This window comes from Stomoxys calcitrans, chromosome 1 (assembly GCF_963082655.1).
Source record: "Stomoxys calcitrans chromosome 1, idStoCalc2.1, whole genome shotgun sequence".
NCBI classification, from domain to species: domain Eukaryota; kingdom Metazoa; phylum Arthropoda; class Insecta; order Diptera; family Muscidae; genus Stomoxys; species Stomoxys calcitrans.
The window spans coordinates 193,073,386-193,095,592 of NC_081552.1; the positions used below are offsets into that span (position 1 = coordinate 193,073,386).

Consider the following 22,207-nt stretch of genomic DNA (forward strand, 5'->3'; position numbering starts at 1 on the left):
CAGTAGTCCACATGTACTCTATCATTGCTTTCCGGAAAATTACGGTTTGTGGGCCAGCGGTGCCATTGGGCCGTACTTCTTCGGTGATGATCAAGACCGGCACATGGGAATCGCTACCGTTCAATGACTCCAGAAAACTTTTGATTCCATTTGGGTGATATGGACTGGGAGGACATGTGGCCACACACAGCGAATGTCACAATCAATTTATTCAAGACCAAGTTTGGAGAATGTGTTATCTCACGAAATTGTCCAGTCAATTGGTCGCCTCGTCGTGTGATTTGACGCCGTTAGACTATTTTCTATGGGGCTACGTCAAGTCTATGGTCTATGCCAACAAGCAAGCGATTTGGTGCGGTTTGTGGGCCAGCGGTGCCATTGGGCCGTACTTCTTCGGTGATGATCAAGACCGGCACATGGGAATCGCTACCATTCAATGACTCCAGAAAACTTTTGATTCCATTTGGATGATATGGACTTGGAGGACATGTGGCCACACACAGCGAATGTCACAATCAATTTATTCAAGACCAAGTTTGGAGAATGTGTTATCTCACGAAATTGTCCACTCAATTGGTCGCCTCGTCGTGTGATTTGACGCCGTTAGACTATTTTCTGTGGGGCTACCTCAAGTCTATGGTCTATGCCAACAAGCCAGCGACGATTGGGGAACTTCGTACGAATATCGAATGCAAAATTGCAGCAGTATCAGCCGATTTATGATTGAAACCGTCAAAAATTGGGCTAAGCGTCTGGACTTCTGCAAATGTGGCCGTGGCGGCCATGCAAAAGAAAACGACATCCATACATGATGGCATCGAACAAACTTTCCCAGAAATAAAAAAAAATTTCATTGATATCCATAAGCATTTTTGTTTCATTTAAAATACTTTTGTAGAATGTTTGCTTTACTTCTTTTCGGTAGACAAATTTGCCTTCCTCTTACCAAGTTTTTTCCTAAAATCAATTTGCAAATTTCTTAATGCCAATAAAATGCAACAATGGCTGCAATTAGCATGGCGGTAGCTTTAAAAGTTTGGTTTAAACATTAGAACCATACCTCAGCTTAGAATTGGCTTAATGCCCATATAACAACTTTTTCGTTATTTTCCAAACCACATGCACACAGCGACTTGCACAAATATTTGTCTTTTAAATTCAATCCTAAGGCTCATTTAACAAATGCTCTTCAAATATATATGAGCCCAGTAGCAAAATGGTTTTTTTTTGTCGTTTTTGTTTCTTTTTTTTGCCTTTTCATCGTTTGTTTGCCTTATCGCACGTTATTCCATAAAACTTTCGTAGACATTCAGACGCTCAATGGGATCCATTAAAAATGCAAAGATATTTTAGTATGACGTTCATCCAAAGCTGGTCGTAGTATGTCTACACTGTTGTTGAATTAAACGTTGGCCAGCTAAAAACAATTCTTCTCTCTGAAAAAAAAACTTTGTGTCAGCAAACTACTGAGAGAGGGGGGGAGGGGGGCAAAACTTTGCTTTGTTGCATTGTATGGCAACGCAGTTTAAACAGAGTAAAAAGACTTTTTTCCTGCATTAGATACTTGAAAAGGCCTTCGAGCAAGGTTAACAAGTTTTTCACTCAATCACTCGGGCTTTGTAACAAATGACCGTTTGATGGACACTAGTAGAGACGATAAAGCAAACTATCACCTATGATTGGCTTAGATGATATTTTCTGCTTACTACTGCTATTAATTTACGCAGTGATGTATGATTTTTATAGTTTTGTCACTTTAGACATTGCTCTTGGTGGCTATAAAAATCCAGTTCAACTACATTCTGACATAAAATGGCCATAGATTAGGGTAGCATTTAAAAAGCAACCGGGAAGTTTTAATAATATGGCTTGAAAATTTAAGTCCAACCAATCTTGATGTATGGCTAAGCAAGCGTTGTAACTCATGTAAATGTAAAGCAACCAATGGTTTAAATTCACCGTGGGTGAACGTTAACAAACAACAAAAAAACCAAAGCGTGCTAAGTTCAATGGGGCCCAATCTCACCATGGATCCTATATGTCACGTTTTGCAGTAGTTGAAGGAGCTTCACAAGCAAGTGTTGCAAAATTTTAAGCATTTTCAGCTTTTACACCTGAAAAATTGTCGTAGGACTTTGAATTTGTCTATAGCATGCCAAGAAATACCAACATACTCTCTTCACTGGCGTAATTTTAATACTTAGAGTAAAAGCGTGCAAAGTTCGTTCGGGAAGAAACTTGGGTACCCACAACCATGGATTTTGCTAAAAATGTATCGGGATATCGGTACCTAGGGGGATTTATATAACCACATTGACCGATTCGGATAAAACATGGCAATGATGTTGTAAGTGAAAAGATAGGGTTTTAGGCCAAATTTCAGCGAAATCAAGTGCAAATTTAGACCTCAAGGGCTGAAGAAGTCAAATCCGGGGATCGGTTTATATGGAGGCTATATCTGTTTACTGACCGATTCGCATCATATTTGGCATGGACGTTGGAAGTCATTATTAAAGTCATTGTTTCGAATTTCAGCCAAATCGAATGAAAATTAAGGTTTATATGGGCTTAGGAAGTCAAATCCTAGGATCGATTTATATGGGGGCTATATCTGTTTTTAGACCGATTCGCATCATACTTGGCATGGATGTTGGAAGTCATAACTCAAGTCACTGTTTCAAATGTTAGCCAAATCGGATGAAAATTGAGACTTCTAAGGGCTCAAGAAGTCAAATCCGAGGATCGGTGTATATGGGGGCTATATTTGTTTATAGACCGATTCGGTTGATAACTGGCAGGGATGTTGAAAGCCGTAACTCAAGTCTTCGTGTCAGCCAAATCAGATGAAAATTGAGGCTTCTAAGAGCTCAAGAAGTCAAATCCGGGGATTTGTTTATATGGGGGCTATATCTGTTTTTAGACCGATTCTCATCATTCTTGGCGTGGATGTTGGAAGCCATAACTCAAGTCTAGTAGAGGACATTACTCAAATTTCAGCCAAACCAGAAGAAAATATAGCCTTGTAAGGGTTCCAGAAGTCAACTCCGGGGATCGGTAGATATGGGGGTTATATCGAAACTTCAAACTGAACTTCAAATCCAACATTTTGGAAAAGGCAAGAAAGGCCACTCTTGCCCTATACACCTGCAAGAGAGCCATTGCATTGGGCATATACTGCAGTTGTCAGACCTATAATGCTATATGGTGTTGTGATCTGGTGTTGATGATCAAGGGTTGACTTTTTTTCTGATAGAACCGATTGGAACTATGATATCCCTGGTAACAGAAGTTACATAGACCTCTATACGGATGGTTCCAAACTAGACGACCAGGTGGGCTTTAGGGTGTACTCTAAAGATCTAGAACTGGTCATACGGAAAAGGTTACCCGACCACTGCAATGTGTATCAAGCGGAGATCCTTGGAATTAAGGAAGTGGTGGAATGGCTAAGATATAACGTCATAACGACGATTGGCATAAATATCTTCTTAAACAGCCAGGCAGCCATTAAATCCCTGGAGAACGTATTAATGAACACAAAAACCGTCCTCGACTATGGCAGATCTCTCAACGAGATGGCTGAACAGCATTGTGAGCATTCCAAAGCTAAGTGGCCTAATCTAGAGTTGAAGAGGTTTACCGCATTGCTGTCATAAGCTAAAACAAACATCTCACTATTTGTTTCCGTTGTGACAGGTCACTGTCTAATCGAATAACATGATGACAGACTGAAGGTTGCCAATAACGACTCTTGCAGAAGCTGTGAGGACAACTCTTGCCCTATACACATAAAAGAGAGCCATTGGCAAAAGTTGTGGGTTTAGACCGCACGTCATGCATTGGTTATGTACTGCAGTTGTCAGACCTATAATGCTATATGGTGCTGTGGTCTGGTGGACGGCGCTTCAAAAGTCTATCTACTGTTGAATACTCAACCGGATCCAAGGGAAGGCTTGTTTGTTCATCACAGCCGCACTGAGGACGACACCATCAAATACGCAATGCCACATCTAATGCCTCTGGACATTGTAGCTAGACAAATTGCAGCGACCACTGCCGTTGGGGATAAGGGGGCTTTCTCTTTGGTCATGTCGCGGCTGTGGTATCCTCTATACAATGTCCGATGTTCCAGGCAATGTGGATTACACCCTACCTGAGACGCTTTTTGATAAGAATTACTGTACCACTATTCCTGATAGAACCGATTGGAACTACGATATACTAGAAGTAATTTAGGATCCAACTGGCGAACTGGAATCTGTGGATATGCCTTCAGCCACATGTTAGCTAAGTTGTCAGAATCAGGCCCTATGGACAACGAATGATAGATGGTCAGAAAGAGGGGGCTGTGAGCATTTCAAAACTGTGTGTCCCAATCTAGACTTGATTAGGACACACGAAGTCAAACCGATCTCCCGGTTTGACTTCGTGAGCACTTACAAGCCGCAATTTTATACTGTCGGCACCGCCCGACTCTTGCCCTTCCTTACTGGTTTTGTATAAATTTTTAGCAGAATCCATGGTGGTGGCTTCCCAAGATTCGGGCCGGCCGAACTTTGCACACTTTTAGTTGTTTCATTTAACGTTATGCCCTTGTTTAGATGCAGTGCATCATTTACCCAAAATAAAGTGAAACCTGTTTACCTAACTTATTACGATGAGAGCTCTGTACTCCTCCAACTATGAATGTCAAGAATAATTTTTTCATACTTGTGTACCCTGATTGTAATGGCATTAGAAAATTACTGGGCACTCAGATTCCATATAAGTGAGGAAGGAGTTTGCACACAAAGTGATGCATTTGAGTTGAATTGTGAAATGGAATTAAAAACATGCAAACAATGGCCATCGGAAATGTAAGGGAACCCGTGGTGACAAGCACTCTCGCAGGAGAAGACTACGTATGACCCACTTACACTTGCTGATTCGATGATGTAGGAGTAGGTAGGGGAGCGCCGGGGCATTGTTGTGGTATTGTTGTGCAAACTATTTTAAATTGCATTTAGCACAACAATAAACAACATGGAACAATGACGTCTACTTGCATAGAGACTGAAATGAAAGTTGAACCCCTGATCGACTACTCGCCCTCGCCATTCTATGGCTTCCCCTCTTACGAATCACCACAACGTTTTACCGATTTATAAAGTTTAGTTTTAAGCCACAACAACAACAACAACAACAACTGCAACCAGATTATATACTGCACAATAGTTGTGGGCTAAGGCATGTAAGTAAGTTGCCGTTTGCACTAAGTGTGTGGGTTGAGGGAGACATGGATGGATATTTCGTTCTATTTACAATGCATATTAGTATTGTTGAGATGATACTGAAAACGTTTTGTATTCTAATTAGTAAAAGATACAATGGGATGTTAAGATTGAGTTGTTTACTTATAATTGGATATCAATATGAGGGGCACACTATAATACATTGGAAATAATACTTGAATTAGAAGAGTAGTGTAGCCGTTGAGTGAAGCGGACGTGTTTTTATTTCGCTCCTCAAAGAAAAAATAAATATATATTCGTATCTCGGAATAGGTACCACCTACTACGGAAAAATTTCAAAGCCTCAGACTCAACATCTGCGGTGGTGGCATCAGCATGTTGTCCTCCCCTTCTATAGGTGTGGATGCCTTGGCACCTGTAGTCGAGAGTAATGCTTCAAGCACACAACTAGTCGTCAGACTAATAAATGAGGAAGAGACGGATAAACCAGAGGGATGCACAGTTCGTCCCCAGCCTTTAAGTAAAAGTGCAGTTTCTGACTCGGATCCAGACAGCGACTGTGCCAATGAAACAGTCATCGCAGCCGAATAGATGAGGGCATTGGGATGACAGCAGAAGTGAGCGATGACTTTGCTAAGCTCACAAGCAGACCGAGAAAGCGATCCGGTGCACGACGAAGGAGACAGAGGAGTGTGTACTGGCAGCGTAATCGGGCAAAAGTGCAGGATGCTGGAAGCAATAGAACTGTCATTGCAGGCACTTCTACGGAAGCTGGAAAAAGAATCAGATCTGCCGAAGAGCATAACACTGCTAAAATACTGAAGAAGAAAAAGAGCTCCCCGCTTTCAAGTACTCTGGGTAAATCAAGCCCGCCTTCCCGCAATTGAGACTCCAGACTGGAAGCGCGCACGGCCCCCGAGTCTCCATTATCAGTAACGAGTGTGATTCAAATCGGTCATTAACAGATATAGCCCCCATATAAACCGATAACCGGACTTGATTCCTTAGCCCTTAGAGGACTCAGCTTTCATCCGGTTCGGCTGAAATTTGGCATAAGGACTTCCGTTCTGACTTACAAGATCAGTGCCAAGTATGATCCGAATCGGATCAACACTTGGTCCGACAATTGGATGTCCGATATGTTTTCTTATTTAAAAAACCTTTCATTTGTGTCCCATATTGTATTGATGGGCCTTTATATATATTTGGTAGGTTTTGGGGGTGGGGCGGCCCCCCTAGGTGCCCCATCCGCAATTTGGTTACCAATTTTCTATTTTTGGGGTAATATAAGAGAGCACACAAAATTTCACTTAAATCGCAGCAACCATATCCGAGATCTGACATTTCCGAAAACTGGGGTAAGGGGGAGAGTCCGCCTCCCCTTCTGATATCAACAAATGTAGTACCCTATTTTCACCACGGCATCATTATGTACCATATGGGAAAATTTCAAGAAAATCAGTTCAGCCGTTTTTGAGTCCATAAGGAACACACAAACAGACCGACTTAGAAATACAAATTGATTTTTATATATAAGAAGATATACGACAATTCTTTTTTTTATACCCACTACCGTAGGTTAGGATAGGGTCAATTTCCGACCCTACAAAGTAGATATATTTCGGATCGTCGTAAAATTCTAAGACGATTAAACAATGTCCGTGTGTCAGTTCGTCCGTCTGTTGTAATCACTTTACAGCCTTGAAAAATTGAGATATCGAGCTGACATTTGGTACAGATACGTCTTTTTGATGCACGCTGGTTAGGTTCTTAAACGGGCTAAATTGGATATAGGTGCTATATAGACCAATCGGCCGATAAAGGGTCTGAAGCCCATAAGAGCTTTATTTTTTAACAGATATCGCTGAAATTTGAAACGGTGGGTTATTTTAAGGCTACCGATATCTGACCTGAATCTGGTGTAGATCGGACTATATTTAGATATAGCTGCTATATAGACCGATTTCCCGATAAAGGGTCTGAAGCCCATAAAAGCTTTATTTCTTTACCAATTTCGCTGAAATTTGAAACGATGGGTTATTTTAAGGCTACCGATATCTGACCTGAATATGGTTCAGATCGGACTATATTTAGATATAGCTGTCATATAGACCGATCTCCCGATAAAGGGTCTGAAGCCCATAAGTTTTATTTTTTTACCGATTTCGTTGAAATTTGAAACGGTGGGTTATTTTAAGCCTACCGATATCTGACTCAAATGTGGTTCAGATCGGACTATATTTAGATATAGCTGCCATACAGACCGATCTCCCGATAAAGGGTCTGAAGTCCATAAAAGCTTTATTTTTTAACCGATTTCGCTGAAATTTGAAACAGTGGGTAGTTTTATGCTTCACAACATAGGGCCTAAATATGGTTCAGATCGGACTATATTTAGATATAGCTGCCATACAGACCGATCTCCCCATTAAGGTTCTAAAGCCCATAAAAGCTTTATTTTTTAACCGATTTCGCTAAAAGTTGAAACAGGGGGTAGTTTTTGGTCTCCCGACATCTGTCCCAAATATGGTTCAGACCGGACTATATTTAAATATAGCTCCCATATAGACCGATCTGCCGATAAAGGGTCTGAAGCCCATAAAAGCTTTATTTATTACACGATTTTGTTGAAATTTAAAATTCAACAGTGACTTATATTTATTAGACCACCCAAAGTCCGTGACAAATTTCGATTTTCACCGAATTGTGACGAAAGGGGGTTTACATATATACCCGAGGTGGGTGGGTATCCAAAGTTCGGCCCGGTCGAAATTTGGGAATAAAAAGTCTTTCTTTTACCAATAGAATGCTTAGTGCCTCAAATAGATATCCAAATGTAATTCGTATTTAATTGAGATTCTCTTAATGGATCAAAAATGTGCCACATTGGCATAGTTTTGTTGGCCAGTTGTTTCTTATTTGGCCACAGGCGACCAACTACTGAGATGCATCAGTGTTATTTTTAGATGTTTTATGCATTTTACTTTAGTGCTATTTTTTTCAATTTTCATTTTTTAACAATTCGCAGATGTGCTCTAATGCACTACTCGTTGAAGCTGTCTATTCGTCTGGCATGCATAAGAGAGCAAATAAAAAAAAATTGGCGTTAAACACATAGGACGCAGCTACGGTAGACAGATGTAGTTCCTATATGGCACCCTATACCATATAGGAACTACATCTGTCTACCGTTTGGATTGGATTTGAATTGGTTTCTATGCTTTTAATCAGTTTAACTACTAAATTTATCAGCTGCTGTTCTTAAGATGACAAATATTTGGATCGGCATATATAGGGACTACACAGAAACATCAGAGAATACAATACCTGTGCAAACCCTTTCCCTATTTCAATCATTAAGAAATCTGACAAATATAGAAATCAATCTCTTTAACCTATGATGATTTATGAGTGTTAGATTGAATATTACTGACACCATAAAGATTCTATGATGCATGGGCCTGTAGCTGGATGTTATGCAAAAAATCACTCAATCTACCCATTTAATGCTGACTCATATAAAATGCTTACAAATCTTTCGTACCCCACTGATTGCCAATATTAGCCAATGCTTGATAAATACCCTGTGATGTTTATATGCACAGAAATTAAATCATTACAGAAATACAGATGTGCGTAAATTTTGTTCTTTGTTTTCCTTTTGTTTTTTTTAACCAATGTAGGCGAATGCGCACAAAACATTCAAACTTGTAAAAAACACCAAATAATCGTAACAGGCGCAATGTTTCTTCTCACCAACAGCAGCACACAGATGGCAGCTACAGCATTGGCATAGCTGTCAGCTAGAGACATAACAAGTAAGAAAGTACTAAGGTCGGCCGAGCCGAATCTTATATACTCTCCACCATGGATCGCATTTGTCCAGTTTTTCGCCCGTCATCCTCTATAGGCAAACAAAGGATAAAAATTGCCATACTATTGATGCTAATTCAGGTTGTCCACAGATTCGAACCATACTTGGTTTGGATGTTGGAGACCATAGTAGAAGTCATTGTGCAAAATTTCAGCGTGATTGGATAAGAATTGAATCCTATAGCGGCTCAAGAAGAAAAAAAAAAGATAATAAACCGATTCCGACTATATTTGGCACGTATGTGGAAGGTCATAGGAGAAGTCGTTGAACACAAATTTAGTGAAATCGGATAAGAATTGCGCCCTCTAGCGGCTCAAAAATCCAAATCAATAGATCGGTTTATATGGGAGCTATATCAAGTTTTGAACCGATTTGGACCATACTCGGCATAGTGGTTGCAAGTCGAAACAAAATACTTCGTGCAATATTTCAGCCAAATCGGATAATAATTCCGCCCTCTAGAGACTAAAGAAGTCAAGATACGAAATCGATTTATATGACAGCTATATCAAGTTTTGAACCGATTTGAACCATACTCGGCACAGTTGTTGGAAGTCATAACAAAACACTTCGTGCAAAATTTCAGCCAAATCGAGCAAGAATTGCGCCCTCTAGAGGCTCAAGAAATCAAGATCCAAGATCGGTTTACATGGCGGCTATATAAGGTTATGGACTGATTAAGACTATACTCGCCATAGTTGTTGGGAGTCATACCAGAACACTTCATGCAAAATTCTGGCCAAATCGGATAACAATTGCGCCCTCTAGAAGTCAAGACCCAAGGTCGGTTTATATGGCAGCTATATCAGGTTATTAACCGATTTGGACCATACCTGGCACAGTTGCCGGATGTAATACCAAAATACACTCGGCATAGTTGTTGGAAGTCATACCAGAACACTTCATGCAAAATTTTAGCCAAATCGGATAACAATTGCGCCCTCTAGAAGTCAAGACCCAAGGTCGGTTTATATGGCAGCTATATCAGGTTATCAATCGATTTGGACCATAAATGGCATAGTTGTTGGGAGTCATTCCAGAATACTTCATGCAAAATTCTGAAGTTCTCTAGAAGTCAAGACCCAAGGTCGGTTTATATGGCAGCTATATCAGGTTATGAACCGATTTGGACCATACCTGGCACAGTTGTCGGATGTGATGACAAAACACCACGTGCAAAATTTCAGCCAAATCGGATAACAATTGCGCCCTCTATAGGCTCAATTGCGCCCTCTATAGGCTGGTATAGCTGCCCTCTTTACGGCAGCTATATCAAAACATCGACCGACATGGACCATTTATAAGCCCAACTCACTTATACCTATAGAAAGTATTTGTGCAAAATTTCAAACGCCTAGCTTTATTTCTTCGTAACCTAGTGTGCTTTGGACTGACTGGCGTACATGACTAAAACGATTTAGAATGTCAAGAATATATATACTCAAATAGGTCTCAGATGAATATTTCGATGTGGTACAAACAGAATGGTGAAATCAGTATACCCCCCATCCTATAGTGGAGGGTATAAAAAAAACAAATAAAATTGTGGTTAGTTCGGCCGGGCCAAATCTTGGGAACCCAACACCACGGATTCTGCTAACCATGTTCCCTTATTAACCCATTTTGTTATACCCAACACCATGGGATGGGGGGTTATACTTATCTGGTCATTCCGGTTGTAGCACCTAAAAATATTGATCTGTAACCCCATACGGTACATCTATTCTAGATCGTCTCTACATTCTGAGTCTATCTAGACATGTCCGTCCGTTAGTCGAAATAACGAGAACGGTCAAAGCTAGCCGCTTGAAATTTTCCACAGATAATTCATATGGAGGTAGGTCGTTGGGGATTGCAGATGGGCAATATCGGTTGAGATTTGCATATAGACCCCATATAAACCGATCCTCCGATTTGACTTCGTGAGCCCCTAGAAGCCTTAATTTTCATCCTAATTGGCTGAAATTTGGAAAAAAGACTTGAGTTATGATTTCCGACCTCCATGCCAGGTATGACCTTAGTCGGTCTATAAACAGATATAGCCCCCATATAAACCGATCCCCGGATTTGACTTCTTGAGCCCTTAGAAGCCTCAATTTTCATCCAATTAGGCTAAAATTTAGAACAAAAACTTGTGCTATCACTTTCAGCATCCTTTCCAAGTATGATCCGAACCGGTCTATAAACAGATATAGCCCCCATATAAACCGATCCCCGGATTTGACTTCTTGAGCGCTTAGAAGCCTCAATTTTCACCCGATTTGACTAAAATTTGGAACAAAGACATGAGTTATAACTTCCAACATCCATGCGAAGTATGTTCCGATTCGGTCTATAAACAGATATAGCCCCCATATAAACCGATCCCCGGATTTGACTCCTTGAGCGCTTAGAAGCCTCAATTTTTATCTGATTTGGCTGAAATTTGAAACAAAGACTTGAGTATTGACATCCAACATCCATGCTATGATTGATCCGAATCGGTCTATAAACAGATATAGCCGCCATATAAACCGATCCCCGGATTTGACTTCTTGAGCGCTTAGAAGCCAAAATTTTCACCCGATTTGACTGAAATTTGGAACAAAGGCTTGCGTCATGACTTCCAACATCCTTGCTAAGAATAATCCGAATCGATATATAAACAGATATAGCCCCCATATAAACCGATGCCCGGATTTGACTCCTTGAGCGCTTAGAAGCCTCAATTTTTATCCGATTTGGCTGAAATTTGGAACAAAGACTTGAGTATTGACATCCAACATCCATGCTATGAATGATCCGAATCGATATATAAACAGATATAGCCGCCATATAAACCGACCCCCGGATTTGACTTCTTGAGCCCTTAGAAGCCTCAATTTTCATCCAAATTGGCTGAAATTTGAAACAAAGACATGAGTTATGACTTCCAACATCCATGCCAAGTATGGCCCGAATCGGTCTATAAACGATATATAAACAGATATAGCCCCCATATAAACCGACCCACGGATTTGATTTCTTGAGCCCATTGATTTTGGTGATATTTGGTACAAAACTTTTGCTATAACATTCAGCATCCATGCCAAGTATGAACCGAATCGGTGTTTAAACAGATATAGCCCCCATAAAAACCGATCCCCAGATTTGACTTCTTCGGCCCTTAGAGGTCTAAATTTTCACCAGATTTGGCTGACATTTGGCCCAAACTCCTATATTTTGACTTACAACATCAGTGCCAAGTTTTTTTCATATCGGTCTATATGGTCAATATGTCTCAAGTCTGAACCGATATGACCCATTTGCAATCCGCAACGACCTGCAATCAATAGGAAATATCGAGGAAAATTTTCAAGCGTATCTCTTCAGACCGCTATTGTGATTTCGACAAACGGACAGAGATGACTAGATCGTTCAATGTTTCGAGGTGTTACAAATCGAATGACTGGATTAGTTATCTACAATTCAGAGACCATCCCATTCTATAGCACTCATCCATAGAGTTACTGTGCGCACAAAAAGATGCCTTTGAATGCGGTGTCCCATACAGAGATTGACAATATCAAGAAGCACACAAAAATGGTGTTGGGAAAGTAAAGCAGTCATCAGACTAAAGATATTCTAATGCAATTTTGTTTGTTACGTTACACTTAGATGGCAGCTACACTGTGAATAATTTGAGAGAAAAACAGAAATTTGGAAAAGAGAGTGTTAAAGCTCCTGTGGCATGGTGCAACTATTTGTCACCGTTGGATACTTTTTGTGAAAGACTGTGAAGGATAAGTGATTTTTCCAATCATCCAGAATGGATTCATGACTTGAAACATAAAATTGAAAAATTTGAGATTTTTTCCATTTTCAAATAACTTTTTTGCCGGTGTTTTTTTGGTTTTATTTGATGTTTACAAAATAAGTTTTGTTTGACTTTTTTCTGTCTTTATCATTTCGTTTTTAGACTTTTGACTTCATCGAGGTCATAGCCATCATCAATTTGTTTTATGGCAAATGCAATTATGGATTATTTTTTGGATTTTATATTTTGTGTGTGCAAAAACTGCTCCTACAAATTTTCTTCTAGATTTTCTGTTTCGTTTGTTGGTGGTATGTTGTTCGATGCCATGCCATAACAATAATTGGCTGTTTTTTCTGCTTCATACAACGTCAACGTCACAATGGCATGGCAGCAAATGTATTTATGATATCATCCATTGTTCTGAGCAGCAGATGTTCGTTCAATGGTCATTACAACAATCGACCGTATTCGATTCAAATGGCAAACGATTTCAAATGAGTCACAACGCCATGAATCTGTGACATTCACAGATGAAATTTTATCGATTTATGGAATTTAATGCGGGTTAAGCAAATGGCAAAGTGGTGTATGGGGGGGGGGGGGGGGTGAAAACATGGAACATGACTCAAAAGAATGCAATGGAAATGTTAAGCTCTGGCGTACTTTAAGGGAAAATCGACGATTTTTAAAAGAAAGAGATTAAAAAAAAAAATTTAATTAAATATTGGGTTGCCCAAAAAGTAATTGCGGATTTTTTATATAGTCGGTTTTGACAAATTTTTTCACAGCTTGTGACTCTGTAATTGCATTCTTTATTCTGTCAGTTATCAGCTGTTACTTTTAGCTTGCTTCAGAAAAAAAGAGTAAAAAAGTATATTTGATTAAAGTTCATTCTAAGTTTTATTAAAAATTCATTTACTTTCTTTTAAAAAATCCGCAATTACTTTTTGGGCAACCCAATATTTCTGAGTCGATCTAGCCATGTCCGTCCGTCCTTCCCTCCACCTGTCGGAATCGAATGCGTACGCTTTACGCTCGAAATTTTGCTAGATATTTATTGTTGATGTAGATCGTTGGGGATTGCAAATGGACCATATAGGTTCAAATATGGATATAACCCCTATATGCTCCGATCTACGGTTTTGACTTTTTGAGCCCCTAAAAGCTTAAGTTTTCATTTTAGTCCGCTGAAATTTGATACAAGTATTTTTATTATGACTTCCAACACCCATGCCAAGAATGATCCGAATCGGTCTATAAATAGATATGGCCCCCATATACACCGATCCCCGGATTTGACTTCTTGAGCCCTAGAGCCTCAATTTTCATCCGATTTGGCTAACATTTGGAACAAAGACTAAGCTTAAGACTTTCAACATTCATGCTAAATATGACCCGAATTGGTCTAAAAACAGATATAGCCCCCATATAAACCGATCCCCGGATTTTACTTCTTGAGTCTTTAAAAGCCTCAATTTTCGTCCGATTTGGCTGCACTTTTAAACAAGGACTTGAGTTATGGCTTCCAAAGCCCATACCAAGTATAATCCGATTCGGTCCATAAAAAGATATAGTCCCCATATAAACCAATACCCGGATTTGACTTCTTGAGATCTTAAAGCCTCAATTTTGATCCGATTTGACTTAAATTTGTAACAAAATCTTTTATTATGACTTCCAACGATTTGTGCGATGTATGATCCAAACCGGTCCATAAACTGATATAGCCTGCTTATAAAACCATCCCCGAATTTGACTCCTTGAGCCCCTAGCGGCTTCTGTTTTCATCCGATTTTGCTGAGATGTTGCACAAGAACTTCATGTCTGACTTCCAACATCAGTAATTTATATAGCTCCCATATAACCGATCCCCGGATTTGGCCTCTTGAAGCCTTAGAAGCCTCTGTTTTCATCCGACTAGCCTGAAATTTGGTATACCAATCAAATAGGTTCTTAAACATATATAGACCCCAAACAAACTGATCTTCGGATTTGAATCCTAGAAGCCTTTTTGCCCGATTTGGCCAAAAAGTGGTATGTGGAGTACACTTGTGTCCTCCAACATATTCCATATGATTGTTTCAATATAATTCAAATACAAACTGGGAGTGCATGGTCGTGGTTACCCCAGATTCGGCTCGGCCGAACATAGCAAGCTTTTACTTGTTCTCTTTTACCTTCATTTAGGGCGAAAACAATTGACCTCAAGTTGCCGAGTGAATTTCGAGAAGGTCCAGAGACTGGCCTGCGTCGTGGTCACAGGGGTACTGAGAACTGGACCGAAAAGGTCCCGCTTAGGTTGAGGAAGCTGGAAACTGGAAAGGCTCCGAGTCAATGATGTGACATGAGGGGATTCCAGGGAATGAGGGGGGGGATGAATGCGCCAGAAGCGGTTCAGAGGTTCAGCGGAGCCACTGAACACAGTAGAAAAAATGGCCAGAATGGCGTCAGTGACAAGATGGGACTCGGCGGATGGTTGCCGGACTGCAAAGGCGCTCTTCCCTGCCATCGATCGGAGGAGGACGAAGGAGTTACTTGCGTTCGATAAGAAGTCGATGAGTAGCTTAACAGGGGCCATAACCGGACGGCGGCGCACATGAAAATATCGCACAATGACTTTTGCAGAATGAGGATAAGACTATCGAGCTTTTGCCATATTCATGTCCCGTCTGCAAGAATGCAGGCTCTCCTTTTAAGGTAGCCGCTTGTTTTGCGATCTGGCGGATCTTGTGAAAGTACCTGGTGTCGGTGGGGGATGTCATAAGCTTCGACGAAGGCACATCCGTGCTTGCGTGGGGATGGGCGTTTCACCCCCGCTCTGGTTCTCCATTCCTCCTGTTTCATTTATACCCATCAACGGTTGCCACACATTTAAATATCACTTTCCGAGCCTATATAGCATATATATTCATGATCGTCGTAAAAATATAAGACGATCTAGCCATGCTCGTCCGTCTACAGTTTTTAAAAATAGAGATATTGAGCTGAAACTTTACACAAATTCTTTTTTATACCCTCCACCATATTTAAGGGGGGTATACTAATTTCGTCATTCTGTTTGTAACACCTAGAAATATGCGTCTAAGACCTCATAAAGTATATATATTCTTGATCGTCATGTCATCTAAAGTCGATCTAGCCATGTCCGTCCGTCTGTCCGTCCGTCTGTCCGTCCGTCTGTCCATCTGTCCGTCTGTCTGTCGAAAGCACGCTAGCTTTCAAAGGAGTAAAGCTAGCCGCTTGAAATTTCGCACAAATAATTTTCATGAGTGTAGATCGGTTGGTATTGCAAATGGGCCAAATCGGTCCATCTATATCAAGCTGCCACATAAACCGAATTTGGGTCTTGACTTCTTGACCCTCTAGAGGGCGCAATTCTCGCCCGATTTAACTGAAATTTTGCACGTAGTGTTTTGGTATCACTTCCAACAACTGTGTTAAGTATGATTCAAATCGGTTCATTTTTTGATTTAGCTGTCATATCAACCGATCTTGGGTCTTGACTTTTTGAGCCACTAGAGGGCGCAATTCTTATCCGATTATAGTGTTTTGATATCACTTACAACAACTACGCTAAGTATGGTTTAAATCGGTCTATAACCTGATATAGCTGTCATATAAACCGATCTGGGATCTTGACTTCTTGAGCCAATAGAACGCACAATTCTCATCCGATTTTGCAATTTTGCATGAGGTGTTTTGTTATGTCTTCCAATAACCGTGCTAAGTAAGGCGCAAATCGGAACATAACCTCATATAGCTGCCATATAAACCGATCTGGGATTTTGACTTCTTGAGCCTCTAGAGGGCGCAATTCTCATCCCAGTTGGTAGAAATTTTGTACAACGGCTTCGCTCATGACCTTCAACATACGTGTTTAATATGGTCTGAATCGATCAATAGCTCGATACAGCTCCCATATAAACCCATCTCCCGATTTTACTTCTTGAACCCCTAAAAGGCCCAATTCTTATCCGAGTTGGCTAAAATTTTACACATATACTTCTACTGTGGTTTTCCAAATTCAATTTGCAAAGCAATTCTTTTCTTTCAGCATTGTTTTTTTTTTGACTTCCAACAACTGTGCCAAATATATTTTAAGTCGGCGCATAACCTGATATAGCTGCCATATAAACCGATCTGGGATCTTGACTTCTTGAGCCTTTAGAGGGCTCATTTGGCTGAAATTTTGTACAATGGCTTTTCTCACTACCTTCAATAAACGTGTCAAATATGGTCTGAATCGGTCTTTTGCCTCATACAGCTCCCATAAAAACCGATCTCCCTAAGAAGTAGGGTTCGAATCGGACCATAACTTGTTTTGTATTAAGAGCGCACAACAAGCCAATTACTTAGGTGTATGTCCATAGTGGCATGAGGCGGATTAATATCTGCACCCACTTTTAAACCTAACCTAACCCACTTAGCCTTACTGAATATGGTGGAGACTGGACTTTTATTAGACATCATTAGTGATGTAGAAAAGTGATTGATATATACTTTATCAGAGGTGGTGCGTGTCAAACGTTCAGTCCAGCCGAACTAAATGCGTTTTTAATTGTTTTTGTTTTACTCGTGTATAATCTCTGGACTAATTTCGGTTTTTTCCTAGGGTATCAACATAGGCCAAACCGGCCTTCTATGGTGGGCAACCTAACCTCTCGAGTAAAGCGACGAGCTATTGCTTGGCCTCCAATCTTATCTAACCTGTGTGTCAATTTTCAAGGTTCTATCATGTGATGAGTCATGACTGATCATAATTCGATTCTAAACTCATTGCCTAGAGTTATCAAAGAAGCCGACATAACAATTCGCTAGTTCCTTAAATGTTTTTCCTATAACATAACACCATTTCTAAAGAATTTTTGAGTTTTTTTTTTCCCGCCTCCCCCAATTATGTAAATTCCTTTCATCTTCTGATTAACTTTGAATGTACTGAGCCAAAAATTCCTTGGCGAAACAAATTGTTAAGTGAAACATTTTGGCATGTGAAAAAATATTGAAAAATGTTTCAGCGATGCACAGAAATAGAATATTTACACGGTGTCTGTTCGATATAAACAAAAAATAAAAAATTATGAAAATGACTCGTACACTTTAGCCCAAAAAGATACATTCATACACAAATCTGTGGATTCATCCACCCGTTTGCCCATTCAACAAAATATGCCGGCCGTCGGCGTTCTCGCCCATTAACTACATAGCGCGCGCACAGTGGGCAACAATGTTGGGTGTTGGGTCGGTGGGCCATCTGAGTCAGTCGTCATTACAGCGGCAAGTGTGCATGGGTATGGATGACGATAGACGTCTATACGTTTCTACATCCCTGCTGCCATCACTGTTCATTCGTTTGCCTTCTCTTATGTTAAATGAATTTTCATTTGAAAGCCAAAAATAACATTATTCAAAGTAGCGAGCAAACAAATAAAAAAAAACATAAAACAAAATTGAAATGGAAAATAAAATTGTCTGCTAGATAAAAATGGAAAAATATTTCACATCATATCCGTTACAAAAGTGTTGATGAGTCAAACAAATATGGTTAAGGCCTATGGCAAAAGAGTTTTTTAAAATTAAAACAAGTAAAATCGTGCAAAGTTCGGACGGGCCGAATCTTATATACCCTCCACCATGGATCGCATTTGTCGAGTTTTTTCCCGGCATCTCTTCTCAGGCAAAACAAAAAGTAAAATAGAGAGATCGATTTATATGGGAGCTGTATCAGGCTATAGACCGATTCAAACCGTAATAAACACATATGGTGATGGATCCCTCTAGAGGCTCAAGAAGTCAAGACCCAAGATCGGTTTATATGGCAGCTAAATCAGGTTATGGACCGATTTGAATCATACTCTGCAGAGTTGTTGGAAGTCACAGCAAAACGCGTCGTGCAAAATTTTATTCCAATCGGATCGGAATTGCGCCCACTAAAGGCTCAAGAAATCAAGACCCCGAGATCGGTTTATATGGCAGCTATATCAGGTTATGGACCGATTTGAACCATACCCTGCACAGTTGTTGAATCATAACAAAACGCGTTGTGCAAAATTTCATTCCAATCGGATAAGAATTGCGCCCTCTAGAGGCTAAAGAAGTCAACACCCAAGATCGTTTTATATGGCAGCTGTATCAGGTTATGGACCGATATGAACCATACTTGGCACAGTTGTTGGATATCATAACAAAATGCGTCGTGCAAAATTTCATTCCAATCGGATAAGAATTCCGCCCTCTAGAGACTGAATAAATCAATACCCCGAGATCGGTTTATAAGGCAGCTATAACAGGTTATGGACCGATTTGAACCATACTTGGCACAGTTGTCGGAAGTCGCAGCAAAACACGTTGTGCAAAATTTCATTCCAATGGGATAAGAATTGCGCCCTCTAGAGGCTCAAGAAGTCAAGACCCAAGGACGGACGGACAGACGGACGGGTATGGCTAGATCGACTTAAAGTGTCATGACGATCAAGAATATATATAATTTATGGGGTCTCAGACGAATATTTCGAGCAGTTACAAACAGAATGACGAAATTAGTATACCCCCATCCTATGGTGGAGGGTATTAAAAAAGTATACTTTTTTAAAATTTTTATAAATTCTGCGAAGCTGATGTAAGTATTTTTTCCCTTTTCCTTAATCTGTTGGCTTGCCAAAAACATCATATTGAATTCATCAAAAAAAAAAAAAAAAACATCGCAAAACAAAAAATATTTACCGTCTATACTTTAGGGCACTTTGGGGAAAGAGTCAAAGACCGTTCGACCGCATTGATCGCTGGCAACATTAGTAGCGCGTTAGCAAAAGCTGCATGTTTGCAATCACGAGATTTTTGGTGCAAATTGTATTCTTGCCAATTTTTTGTTTTTTTTTTCTGTTTCGCTTGGTCAATGCGCCAACAGATAGGCAGTTGTATCTTTGAATGTAAAGCAAAAATTTGTATTGAATGCCTATTAAAAGTCAAGAAGTGTATTTCATAATTTTTGTTTTTGATCTGCCCAAAGAATGGTTGGTGTGGCCTAGGACATGGTGTCATAGATCTTTGTAGTAGGTTCATTGACCAGTGCTCTTTGCAAATTATTATGAAGGAATTTTGGATGAATGAAAAGGTGAATGAGAACCATTAACATAAGACCAAATGCCATTATTGTGCGATTTGATTTCTTCCATATATAGAAGCCACAATTTTGATCCGATTTTTGAAAAATTTGGCATGCGATGTTTCATGGCAATACAATATATTCTCCGTCGTTCTACTTGACAGTTTGGTGCTGTTTTTATCGGGAGGAGACCGTCGGTCGACCCGATACTATGTCTAAGACGGCAGGATGTAAACTAGATACTTGAATACTTATACTCGAACTCCAATGTCATGGACAATTCGTTAAATTCCCATATTATCTCAATCGAACTTCGCGTCCTTTGAAGGATATTTAGTGGGTGGGCCGGTCCCAGATTCGGTCCCAAATATATATATAACAGGTTCATGGTCAACTCTCAAAGAACTTTCATTTTATACCCATTTTGTGACGTTGGACATTCATACCCGTCTTGGGGGTTTTTTGGGGTTGAAGAGGCCCCATGGATACCTTGGACCAAATTCTTATAACTGATGTATACTCGACTTCGAAACATCTTTCATTAGATACACATATTGCACCAACCGGTAAATATGCCCTGTTGAGGGGTTTTTGGATGGTGGGGGGCGCCTCATAACTGGTGGGTGGGGAAACCATCCGTCACTAAAGGTGACATTTTTATGCCATGTTCGTACTCTCATCTTAAACACCTCTCATTTGATACCCACATTGCCCAAAGCGGTAAGTGTCCTGTTGGCCGAATTTTTGGAGGGTGGGGTAGCTCCCGACACTTAGGGTGTAATTATACCCTCCACCATAAGATGGGGGGTATACTAATTTCGTCATTCTGTTTGTAACTACTCGAAATATTCGTCTAAGACCCCATAAAGTATATATATTCTTGATCGTCGTGAAATTTTATGTCGATCTAGCCATGTCCGTCCGTCTGTCCGTCCGTCCGTCCGTCCGTCCGTCCGTCCGTCCGTCCGTCCGTCCGTCTGTCTGTCGAAAGCACGCTAACTTCCGAAGGAGTAAAGCTAGCCGCTTGAAATTTTGCACAAATACTTCTTATTAGCGTAGGTCGGTTGGTATTGTAAATGGGCCATATCGGTCCATGTTTTGATATAGCTGCCATTTAAACCGACCTTGGGTCTTGACTTCTTGAGCCTCTAGAGTGCGCAATTCTTATACGATTGGAATGAAATTTTGCATGACGTGTTTTCTTATGATATCCAACAACTGTGCAAAGTATGGTTCAAATCGGTCCATAACCTGATATAGCTGCCATATAAACCGATCTTGGGTCTTGACTTCTTGAGCATCTAGCGTGTGCAATTCTTATCCGATTGGAATGAAATTTTGCACGACGTGTTTTGTTATGGTATCCAACAACTGTGCCAAGTATGGTTCAAATCGGTCCATAACCTGATATAGCTGCCATATAAACCGATCTTGGGTCTTGACTTCTTGAGCCTCTAGAGTGCGCAATTCTTATCCGATTGAAATGAAATTTTGCACGACGTATTTTCTTATTATATCCAACAACAATGCCAAGTATGGTTCAAATCGGTCCATAACCTGATATAGCTACCATATAAACCGATCTTGGGTCTTGACTTCTTGACCCTCTAGAGGGCGCAATTCTTATCCGATTGGAATGGAATATCGCACGACGTGTTTTGTTATGATATCCAACAACTGTGCCAAGTATGGTTCAAATCGGTTTATAACCTGATATAGCTGTCATATAAACAGATCTGGGGATTTGATTTCTTGAGCTTCTAGAGGGGGCAATTCCTATCCGATTTAGCTGAAATTTTGCATGACGTATTTTATTTTTACTTTCAACAACTGTGTCAAATAAGGTTCAAATCGGTTCATAACCTGATATAGCTGCCATATAAACCGATCTGGGATCTTGACTTCTTGACCCCTAGAGGTCGCAATTATTATCCGATATGCCTGAAATTTTGTACGATGGATCCTCTCATGACCATCAACTAACGTGTTTATTATGGTCTGAATCGGTTTATAGCCCGATACAGATCCCATATAAATCGTTCTCTCTATTTTACTTCGTGAGCCCCAATGGGCGCAATTCTTATACGAATTGGCTGAAATTTTACACAGGTCTCCAACATATAATTTAATTGTGGTCCGAACCGGACCATGTCTTGATATCGTTTTAATAGCAGAGCAACTCTTTTCTTATATCCTTTTTTGCCTAAGAAGAGATGCCGGGAAAA

At 40.2% G+C, this 22,207-nt stretch overlaps 1 protein-coding gene across 1 annotated transcript in view; it reads right to left on the reverse strand.

The window, feature by feature from the left end:
* LOC106086620 (division abnormally delayed protein) overlaps positions 1-22,207 on the reverse strand; it is a 489,548-nt gene that overhangs the window by 237,710 nt on the left and 229,631 nt on the right. The gene's annotated exons all lie outside the window — the stretch shown is intronic.